Source organism: Tamandua tetradactyla, chromosome 19 (assembly GCF_023851605.1).
Source record: "Tamandua tetradactyla isolate mTamTet1 chromosome 19, mTamTet1.pri, whole genome shotgun sequence".
Classification (NCBI taxonomy): Eukaryota; Metazoa; Chordata; class Mammalia; order Pilosa; family Myrmecophagidae; genus Tamandua; species Tamandua tetradactyla.
In genome coordinates, this window is record NC_135345.1 from 36,398,286 (window position 1) to 36,410,201 (window position 11,916).

An 11,916-nucleotide genomic window follows, 5' to 3' on the forward strand; every position below is an offset into this window, starting at 1 on the left:
CTCCCTTGACCCACTGGTAATTTAAGAATGTGTTGTTTAGCCTTCATATATTTGATGAGCTTTCCAGTCTTCCAGCTTTTGTTGATTTCCAACTTCATTCCATTGTGATCTGAGCAAGTGCTTTGTATAACTTATGTCTTTTAAAATTTATTAAGACCTGCTTTGTGACCTAACATATGAGCTATCCTGGACAATGAACCATAAGCATTTGAGAAAATATATACCCTGCTTTTATTGGGTACAATATTCTGTAAATGTCTCTCAAGTCTAGCTCATTGATCATATTATTCTAGATCTTTTTCCTTATTGATCCTCTGTCTAGATATTCTATCCATTGATGAATATGGTGTATTGAAGCCACCAACTATTATTATAGTTGATGTCTACTTCCTCCCTTCAGTTTTATCAGTGTTTGCCTCATGAATTTTGAGGCACTCTGGCTTGATGAATAGATATTTTTGATTGTTATGACTCCTAGATGGATTGTCCCTTTTACTAATACATGATTTTCTTCTTTGTCTCTTTTAATTGTTTTACAGTGGAAGTTTTGTTTGTCTAATATTACTATAGCTATCCTCCCCTCCCTTTCTGGTTGTTGTTTGCATGAAATATCTTTTTCACAACTTCTTTCACTTTTAACCTGTTCTTTAACTTGGGTCTAAAGTGCAAACAGCATCTAGATGGAGCTTATTTTTTAATCCATTATGCCAATCTATGTCTTTTGAGTAGGAAGTTTAATCCATTAACATTTAATGTAATTGCTTTAAAGGCAATATTTTCTTCAACCATTTTTCTTTTTTGGGATTTTATCTGTCATATTTTATTTTTTCTCTCTTTTTACCTGTTAGTTATACTTACTGCTCATCTTCATTTCTACACTGTTCTCCTAACCTGTCTCTCCTGTCTTTTCCTACTACTAAAGGGAGCCTGTATCACTTTCTTTAGTATTTTCCATAGAGCAGATCTTTTGTTCACAAGCACTCTCCATTTCCATTTATCTTTAAATGTTTTAAACTCTCCCTTATTTTTGAAGAACAGTTTTTCTGGATTCTGCATGTTCTCACTAATATAAACCAAGTATTATAGGCAAATTCTGAGAGTTAAAGTTGAGAACACAGGTTACCAAGAGATATAAAGAGAGTGTAGTGTGAGTACTTGATGCTGTGGGAGTACAGAATGTTCAACAAGATTGATTGTAAAGATCCAGAAATAGTGCAAGCACAATACTATGCGATGGTTGCAAAATATTTTAAGTATAATGAACAATTCTGCAGGTAAGTATAGTTGAAAGAGGAAGGCTAGGGGCAGGCATGACACTCGAAGGAAATATAGAAGATAAACACTGGGCTGTATAATATAGCCACACCTAGAGTGGACAATGATGTGGATTAAATGTATAAATACAAGAAAATTTTAACTTGAGGGGGAACAACTGAAGAACAGCCACCAAAGTAAGATGCTAAAATGGTATTATATATGGAAAAAATAATGCAAACTGGGATCTATAGTTAACAGTGACATTATAATGGTCTTTCATCAATTGTAATAAACACAATATGCCAAAGCTAAATGAAAATAATGAGGGAGATATATGGAGAGGTATAGGGTACTTATTGTTGTTGCTCCTCCTTTCTCTGTTCTTTTTCTTTTCCCCTATTTTTCTTTCTTTGAAGAATGAATGGAAATGTTCTCATATAGATTGTGGTGGTGAATGCATCTATGTGATTTTACCATAGGAATAAATATGTGATTATACCATAGGCAAGTTGAATATGCAGCTCTTCTGTAGGACAGGATGATGATTCCACAGGAGGATAAGTATAGGGTTGTCACATGTTACAGCAATCCCCATATTAGACTAAGACTTGGAAGAAATAAAAGCAAGGACATGAATAGGCATTTGTGCACTGGTATCTATGGCAGCATTATTTGTGATTTGCAATGAATGGAGATGGCCTAAGCACACATTAACTGATGGACAGAAGGGTGAAATGTAGTGTGTACATTTTATGGAATAATGATTGTCTACAGGAAGGAATGAAGGTAGTGTGGCATGAATCTCAGTGTCTGAAGACTTTATGTTGAGTGAAATATGCCAGAAATAATTGGACAAATAATGCATGGACTCACAAATATAAACTAAATATAATGAGCCAACTCTGAGAATTGATTATGGAGTGCATACATTATCAGGAGATAGAAAGTGGGAAAGATTGAGAAATTGATGATCAAGGAGTACAGAATATTCAATTAGTCTCATTGTAAAGGTTCCAACATAGTAAAATCTTACAACAGTCACATCTCTTCCTAAGTTTTAGCTGTTATTTCTAAATTCTGAGATGCTTTGCTCTTTGTATATAACCTGGAATGTCTCTGGAACATTGGATATCTGGGACACCTCAGACTTAGAGTTTTGAAGCTCTGAAAGTAAGCATTACTTCTAACAGCAACTATTTAAAAAACTGAAAAAGAGATCAGACTCCAATTAGACATATGAAAGAAATGGACCTGGTTAGACCTAATGTAAATCAGAATACTGTGTAAAGGGTGATATTATTTTTATTTTAGAATTTTAATTTCTATGTGAAACCAAAGGAAGAGATGTTTACCTAGCCCAAAATTTCTGTGGCACACTGTATAATTTAACCTATATGGTCAGCTTCTTTAAACAACCTAACTACATGGAACATATTAGGGAATGAGATCCTGTTATTTTGTACAGGTTAACATAACACCTGGATACATTCCACAGTATTTTGGGCAGAAAATAAAAACATATTTGCAGTCTTCTTGAGAGAATGGGGAAAACGGTGGAACTATTAAAAACTTCCCCAACTGGGGAATTCTTGATAATATCACAATCTTGAGGCTTGCTCCTATGAAAATTGTTTCTGCAATGGTGCAGTTAGGCCTGCATAGCTGCCTAAGAGTCACTCCTAGTTGCTCAGTTGTGCCTGCTTTACCTAAGCCAACTGCGCAAATAAACTCATTACCTTTCCCCTACATAGAACCTGACTTGCAGGTATTTATGTCTCTCTGTCTTCTTAGGATTGAGAATCAGCAAAAGGAGAAAAAGAAATGGAACAAAATAAACTTTCAGTGGTTTTGAGATTTCCCATAGAGATAAGAGATCATTCTGGAGGTAACTTTATGCAAGCTTTTGCTAGATATTTCAAACTACCACAGTATGCCATGCCCCAACCAACAGCATTCCTGAAAATCCTAGGGAGTTCCCTGGACTCTATCTATATTCCTATAAAAGTCTTAGTAAGTTTATTGTTTTCAGAAACTTAAGCCCTTCAGATTGATCCTAGACCAGACTTTTTCTAAATCCCATAGTTACTGGTCTCTCTGATAACAACAACCAGGTTCATTCCTCTACCCCAGAAAGTCAACACCCCTTTCCAGCATGACTAAGTTAAAATGGTCATTGCTCAGATATCCCTGAAGATTGAGAAAAAGGCCAGATGTGAGGAAGGAGGTGTAACCAAGAACTTAGGATTTAACAAATGCCTGTGACTACTGACTCAATATATAGATATTTCCTTTTAGTGTCTAATGTTCTAGATTTAGAATAGCCAGAAGGAAATACCTCAAGTTGTTGACCTGTAATCCAGTAGCCTTGACCATTGATTGTGATTGTATAACTATATTCCAAAAAAAAAAAACTTAGTTGCCCGTGTTTGTACAGATCTACTTCTAGGTGTTTTGCTTTGTTCCACTATGATACACACATACACACACACTCAGACACACAGACACACATATATATAGTACACTGTTGTAGTCAGCCTACCTCTATTGTAAGTCTTATAATTGGGTAGAGTGCAATACTAGTGATTAATAACGGGGAGGTATAGGGATATGGGATGCATGGAATTTTTCTTTTTTCTTTTTATTTCTTTTAATTAAGTAATGAAAATGTTCTAAAAATGATCATGGTGATGAAAATAAAACCATGTGATAATATTGTGGACCACTGATTGTATGCTGTAGATGGATTGTATGGCATGTGAATGTATCTCAATAAAATTACATTGACAAAAAGAAAAAGAAGTTTTACCTGCAAAAAAAAAGTCAACTTCTGGGGAAGATGAGTAGGAAACTCCAGGCTCAGTTCTTCCACCAAAAACAACTATTAAACAGACAGGAACTGTTTAAAACAACTATTTTGAAACTCCAGAGGTGATAAGAACACTGTACAACAACCAAGGAAGAGCAAGAGGCAGAGGCTGATAAAGTATGTAAAGAACTAAGACTTGCAGTCTTATCATGGTGGCTCATGGTGTCCCTTCTTCACTCTCACAGCAGGGTGAAACAGAGCACAGTCCCTGGCTAGCCGCTGTGGACAGTAAGGGACAAGAAAATTACCTTCCCAAAGAATAGAGATCTGCATGGCCAATCACTGATAATATCTTTTGATTAGTGAATTTAGATCACTACCTAGGAAACAGAAGGGACAACCAAACTACTATAAACAGGGAAACTCTAAAACAATTAAGATTCTAAAGTCCAGTACAAGACAGAGGCCCAGTAAGAGAGGGAAAACCCCACACAGTGCAAAATCCCACCGTGCATCTATCCTGATAGGAGGACATGAATGTCCAGCAGATCTCTAATTATCAGCTGGTTACAAAACCAGTAATCAGACAACCCAGGGAGTAAGGTCCAGAAGTTAAAATTTTAAAATATTAAAATTTACAATATGCAACAAAAGAGTACAAAACAAAGAAAGAAATAGGAAATGATCCATTTAAAGAAAGAGGATAAAAACGCAGAGGACACCAATGAAGAAGATAAGATTGTGGACATAGCAAAGAAAGCCTTTAAAGAAATGATCTTAAAAATGCTGAAGGAGATGAAGGAAAGTACAGAGGAAGAACTACAGGATATTAGGAAAACAATGAATAAAATATGAAGTTTGTAGTAAAGAGACAGAAGTATTTGTTTGCTTATTTACAAATAAGCAAAAGTTTCCATGAAATCTTTGAAAAAGTACAATAGTGAGGGTTTTCTAGACTTAACATAGAATTATGTAAAGAAAAAAATTAATTGAGGCCATATTATAGTCGGTCAAAGAGAGGAACAGTCATTAAAACATTAAAAAGAAATTCTACCTAAAAAATATAGGGAAACAATATATTACATATTATAATAGGAATTAAAATAAATGAAATATTTATAAAATAAAATAAAAGTTAATGATTAACTTTTCAATAATTTTAGGAAAAACTACATAACAATTTAGAAAAAAATAATAAAGCTCATGTCTACTTTACTCCTTAGAAAAACAAGTTTAATAGATATCAACATTTTAAATATTAAAAGCAAAATGCCAGAAGGAGTAGTAGAAAATACATGATAATTTTGAGGTAATCTACTAGTGGGAAAGGATTTTCTGAGGAAACTTCAAAACTACAAGCCAAAAAAGAAGTGATTGATAAATTTAAACACGTACATATGTTGCACATTATATGTTTATATAATTATATATTTATATAATTGTTACAAAAGCACTAAAAACAATGAAAACATTTTTACAGTAAAACTACAAAGTGGCTCAAAAAATAAAAAAACAATGTGCTGAAATTATTTTCAATAAAAGGCTAATTTCTTGAAATATGAAGATATATACACACATATTTGTACTTTTGCAAACATTACATATGTACATTATGCATATAATTCTATAATATATATGTTATATACAACTTTATTTTGTATTTCTAAATTTCTGTCCTTGTCAGGGCTGCTATGAGAAATGCCACACACTGGTTGGCTTAACAACAAGAATTTATTGGCTCACAATTTTGTTTTTAGGCTAGAAATACAAATTCAAATCATTGTAGGATGATTTATGTATTCCGACAAACATAGATTCTCAATCTTAATCTGCATCCTTGTTGGTGTGAATCCATTTTCAATAGGACCTTTTGAAGATATTGTTTATAGTTAAACGTGGCCAACTGAATTAGAGTGGGCCTTAATCCATATTACTGGAGGTCTTATAAATAGAACCCAGAAGTCACAGAATCCAAAATGGAGAGGCCATCTCCACATGACAAGAGGCAGAGATACAAGCCTAGGAGCCACAAGGATTGCTGGTAGTCAGCACCATAATTTTAGACTCTGGGAGAAAACAAGCCTTACTGATACATTGATTTTTTACTTCTGTCCTCAAAACTGTGAGTCAATAAATTCCTTTTAGTTTAAACCTATCCATTGACTGGCATTTGATATAACAGCCTGGCAAACTAAGACAGTTTTTGGTACAAGAAAGTGGGGTTCTACTGAAGCAAACAATTAAAATATGGAGGTGGCTTTGGAATTGGGTAATGGGTATAGACCAGAAGAATTCTGAAGTGCTTGGAAAAGAAATCCTGGACTGTTTTGAAGAAAATGCAGGGAGAGATATGGATATGGATATTAAAGGTGTTTCTGATGAGGGTTAAGAAATAAGTGAGAGCTGTGGGGAAACTTTTATCATTTTAGAGAATATATAATTGGTCATGAGTCCATAGGAATATGGACATTAAAAACATTATTAGTGAGGCCTTAGAAGGAAATGATGAATGTGTTAGTAGAAATTGGAGGAAAGGCAGTCTTTATCATAAAGTTGCAAAAAACTTGCCAAAATTGTGTTCTGATGTTTATGGAAGACAGAACTTTCAAGAGATGAATTTGGATATTTAGCTAGATTCCTAAGCTAAGGATGATAAGTGAAACTTGATTTCTCTGTTACTTATAGTGAAATGAGAAAGGAAACGGATAAACTTAGGGATGAACTTTTAAGCAGGAAGGGGCCAGAAATTAATGATTTGCAAAATTATCAACGTATAAATGTAGTATGTTGTGAAAACAGGGACAGAAGTAGTTCTATTCATGCCCTCCCTGAGATTGAAGAAAATGAATACAAAATGGAGTGCTACTCAAGGGTTTAGAGGGTTTAGCTTAACACCCTTTGGCAAAGAGTATACAACTGAGCAACCCTTTGTGAAACAGGGTATGCTGGTTGGAAAGTGTTGTGTACGGCAGAAAAGCCACATCCTTTTTTCTGATCCAATCTTGTGGGGGCAGCCATGTTTTGATTGGATTGTTTCTATGGAGATTTGACATACCCAATTATGGATGTGGGCTTTTGATAAGATAGAGAGGTGATTCCACCCATTTAAAGTGGGTCTAGATTAGTTTACTAGAGATAGAGACCTTTAAAAGGGATACGTTTTGCAGATACATCAGATGCAGATGCTTGGAGGACAGGTGCTTCAGAGCTGACAGAGATGCAGACATTTAGAGTCAGAGCATCAAGAGAGAGAGCAGATGCTTAGACATGGGCAGAGCTCAGCAGATGCCACCATGTGCCTTCCCATGAGATACTAAGCAAACCAGAACCCAGACTTATGTCCCAGAGAAGCTAAGTGAAGATCAGCAGATACTTAGAGAGGAAACCCATGGCATCAGAAGCTGGAAACAACAGAGCTGGAAGCAAGTGCCAGCAGAAAACAGCCACATGCCTTCCATGTGACAGACATCAGCCTTTCATGAGTCAAGATATCTTTCTCTTGATGCCTTAGTTTGGATATTTTAATGACCTTAGAACTGTAGACTTGTGACCTAGCAAGTTCTCCTTTTAAAAGCCATTCCATTCCTGGTATATTGCATTCCAGCAGCATTTAACAAATCAAAACAGAGAGTATGGTTGAGCATGGATCCAGTCAGCTATCTCAGAGGAATTCAGGATTAGAAATGCATTCATCCACAAAGAACCTGTGCATGATCCTTTTGCCTGATGACTTGGATCCTACTGAACTACATTCAAAACCAACAAGATTTATGAGGATTTTGTATGAGCAGGACATTGCTATCCTGGAATGTTCATGCATCTAAGCTTATGGGTAGAACAGAATTTCTGTTCTGCTTTTTGCAGGGGGCAGGCCTTCTTCCACAATGTGCTGGGAGAATTTAACTGCCATCCAAGTGCTGAAAGAGAGTGTGGGGCTGAGGTTCCAGTGTTCAAGGAGAACATGATAGCTACCCCCATCACTTGGAAATATGGGACTGCCAATCTGGCAAGGTCAGAATGCAGAGCACTGATCCATAGCTGATCCTCATACATTGAAATTTAACGTATAATGCCCTGCTTGAGCTTGTACCTGCCTCAGACACAGCATTGTAACAAGAGGCAGAGATACAAACCATGGACCCCAAGGATTGCCAGCAACCAGCACCACAAAAATGCTACAGATTCTAGGTAAAAGCAAACTTTCTGAATATGATCTTGATTTTAGACCACTTCTAGCCTCAAAACTGCAAACCAACTTACCACTGTTATTTTAGACAATCCATTGGGTGGTATTTTCTTAGCAGCCCGGAAAACTAAGATAAAGATGCTGGCAAGGCCATGAATTCTTCATAATTTGTAGCATTTTTGCAATGGCAATAGTCCATTACATGAATATCTTTGTTTTTCTGCTTTCTTATACTTTTTGCTTCTACTGACCTCTGTTCCTACTATTGCATCATCTCTGTCTTTGTCTGTGTTTCCTCCTCTTAAAAGGAGTTTAGGCATAAACTCTGTTAAGGCCCACTCTGATCCAACCTGGCCTTATCTAAATAGCATCTTTGAAGATCCTATTCACAAATGAGTCCACCTTAACTAATATTTATCCAGATGTCCCTATTTACAAATGATTTTACACCCACAGGAATATGGATTAAGACTTGACCATACCTTTTGTTAGGTACATGATTCAATCCCAGAAATATCTCTTTACATCTATATATAAATAAAATACCATCATGTATCAGTCCATGCTCACAGACTATTTAATATTAAGGAAATCTACTGAATCTATAAAAATATGTTTAAAATTATCATATTAAATAACTGTGCTGGTCCATAAATGATTATTTCATAAACATTGCCCTTTGCAATTTACCACAGAGACAATTTCACTGAATAATTGAACTATAGGAAGAAACTTCAATGACCACCATAAAAAATGAACATTTTTTAATTTATTATTTTCACACACAGGAAACAATTTATAGAAATGTTTGAGTCTTTAACTATTTTACAATCCCTTAACCTTCACATGCATTTACAAAGGCATAAAAGGAAACTAATTTGTCTTGCTGAGTGAGGCAATATTTTTTCCTTCATCAGAAGCAGTTTTATTTTAATTCATCTTTGTACCAGCTTGATGATTTGGCAATAATACAATGTTTGAATTATGAACAGAATCTTCTGATTAAAGTACTTTCCTGTGAACCTGAATTTGTTGCAATAACGTATAATACTCATAGCTCTATTAGTATTCTAATTAAAATTTAAATGAGGGCGGGCCGCGGTGGCTCAGCGGGCAAAGTGCTTGCCTGCTATGCCGGAGGACCTCGGTTCGATTCCCGGCCCCAGCCCATGTAACAAAAACGGAGAAACAGAATACAATAAAACAAGAAAATGTTTAAAAATGTTTCCCTTTCTTCCTTCCTTCCTTACTTCTATCCTTCCTTCCTTCTCTCTGTCTTTCCTTTAAAAAAAAAAAAAAAAAAAATTTAAATGATTGATTTACTGAAAGAGCAAATTGTGGTCAGATATCTTCTTGGCAACAAAAAAATCATTAAGTAATTTTTAAACGACTATTTTTTTCCCTCGGTTACTCCTAACATGATCATTTTCTCTTTTTATATATGTGTTAATTTAATTAATATTAATCAATTATTATTTCAAAGAGTCTTAAAATTATATCCTTATATTAAAACTTTTTCAGAAGTTAGTGTATCATTACCACTTTTCCAGCTTTCCTGATGGTCTGATATTTAGAGGGATTAATAGTTTTAGTTGATTTCTTCATTTCCATTTTTTATGTTTGTATTCACTTTAACTGTATAAACAGCAAAATATAATTGAATTATTCTTAGAAGGTCACATATATTAATATCAAATTCCAAGGGTTCATTCTAAATGTGATCATTTTTTTCCTGATATCTCTGAGTCCTGATGTGTACTTTTACAGTTTCAACTGTGTTAAGTTTATTTCCATTAACCAAGTCAATTTGGAAAGGATGATTATTTTCCCAAACATGAGAAATAATTCATGTTTTCTGTGGTGGTAAGGAAAGAGGAAGGTTAGTTGAATTTCAATAGATGGCAGTCTCTATGACAATCATTTTCTGTTCATACGTCTTGATCTTGTAGCATTCCACAAGTGTAAAATGTTCCAGAATACTGCTCATCACACAGTTTTGGATATATTGGAACTGAATTAGTGGATAATCACCAAACACATATTCTACTCTCTCCCACTGACTTGCAATACTTTGTCATAGGGGCTAACTTCACATTTGTTTGTTTTTTTTTCTCTGAATAGTCAAACATTTTTGAATTGCCAATTCCTTTATTTTGATAGGATTTGTATTAAACACATCCTGACAATTTTCAAAATGAACATTCACAATGAGCTTTCCTCCATAAATTTTATCTTCTATGTTTTCAAGGATGGATGGGTCATGCTGTGGTAGATAAGTTTGTTTTAGTCAGTCCATCCAAAATAATCCCAGAAGTGACTGAATCTTTCCCTCACTGAATTTGAGTATTTTCTTCAGAATTCATTCACTTTAGGATCTTTCAAGGCATCAAAGTCATGCAGTCCTGTTCATATAATGACACCAATTTTTGAGTCCAATTTCTCCCTTGGATCATAACTTCTTGTCACTAGTTTGAGAACTGGAAGAAAAGGTCTGACATCACAGAGTCTTCTTGTTTCATCTTCTAGTTCCTCATAACAGCAGTTTGATTCATACCTGCAAACCTATAGGAGTCAGTCCATAAGGAGGTTAAACATTGGGTAATCGTTAACTGGTTTCCATAGCATCTGCTTCATATGAGAGATGGTAGCTTCTTGAGGTACCTCAAACTGGATATATAACCCCATAGGCAAAAGGAAATCCACAGGTGTTGAACCAGCAGATGTGATCTGTGAATCCACTGCCCAGATGTCACATGTGTCTGACATAGGAGGAGCCATTATGAAGTTGAAGCCCATTCATAACAATGGGGTCCTCAAAATGCTGGCCCCCATTTCATTCATTTAGGAAAACAGATGGCATTACTTCTTCATGTAAGACTTTTTTCAGATTAAGAAGATACACTGCCAGGTGCCCTGCCCCTGTTCACTCCAGGCTCTGGGTGTTGGGTTAGCAGCACCAGCTACCTCACCCCCTGGTTTGGGCATCCCCATCCCCAGCTCTCTCGGTCACCACTCCCCATCCCCCACCTCCACCTGCCCTGCTCCTGCCTCATGCCTGCTCTTAGGCACACTACACCCATCTGCTGCCCACTGCCATGGCCCATCCTTGAAAATTTTATGTTAACCCACTTCTTTGGTCATTAGACCCAAGCTCTCTTGGTTTACTTGTGAACAAAATACTAAAGAAAAACAAATATGAGTGTATGTTGGTTTAATGCATTTGTGAATCAATTTTGTTATAGCTTAATTGGAAGTTTAAATCTAACACAGCTCTATGAGTTGAAAGAAAATCTCATTTGACTATTACACTGAGGGAACTAATCTGTATAAGGGGAATACTTCCAAACTGCATAGGGCAACTTTTTGCAAGATAATATTGTGGAGTACATGATGCTTTCATCCACCAGAAATGCCATTTTTGTATTATAGAATTTGTCCTCAGTCATCTGTTTTGAGATTACATCAATTGGATATTCATACTGGAGATCATGACATTTTTGGGAATTGTGATGAATGACACATTTAAATTCAGTTTTACCACTTATTAGTTCTGTGATCTTAATTAATTTGATCCAACCAGTCACATATGAAATTTCTGCCCAATATTTCCAATTAAATGTATTTTTGGAATTTGTTTGGTTTCCTTCCTTGGCCTTAGTTGTTATTT

General features: G+C 35.5%; 1 pseudogene; it reads right to left on the reverse strand.

The window, feature by feature from the left end:
- Positions 1-9,602: 9,602 nt before the first annotated feature.
- LOC143663557 (phosphatidylinositol 4,5-bisphosphate 3-kinase catalytic subunit beta isoform pseudogene) lies at positions 9,603-11,045 on the reverse strand (annotated as a pseudogene).
- Positions 11,046-11,916: the final 871 nt, after the last annotated feature.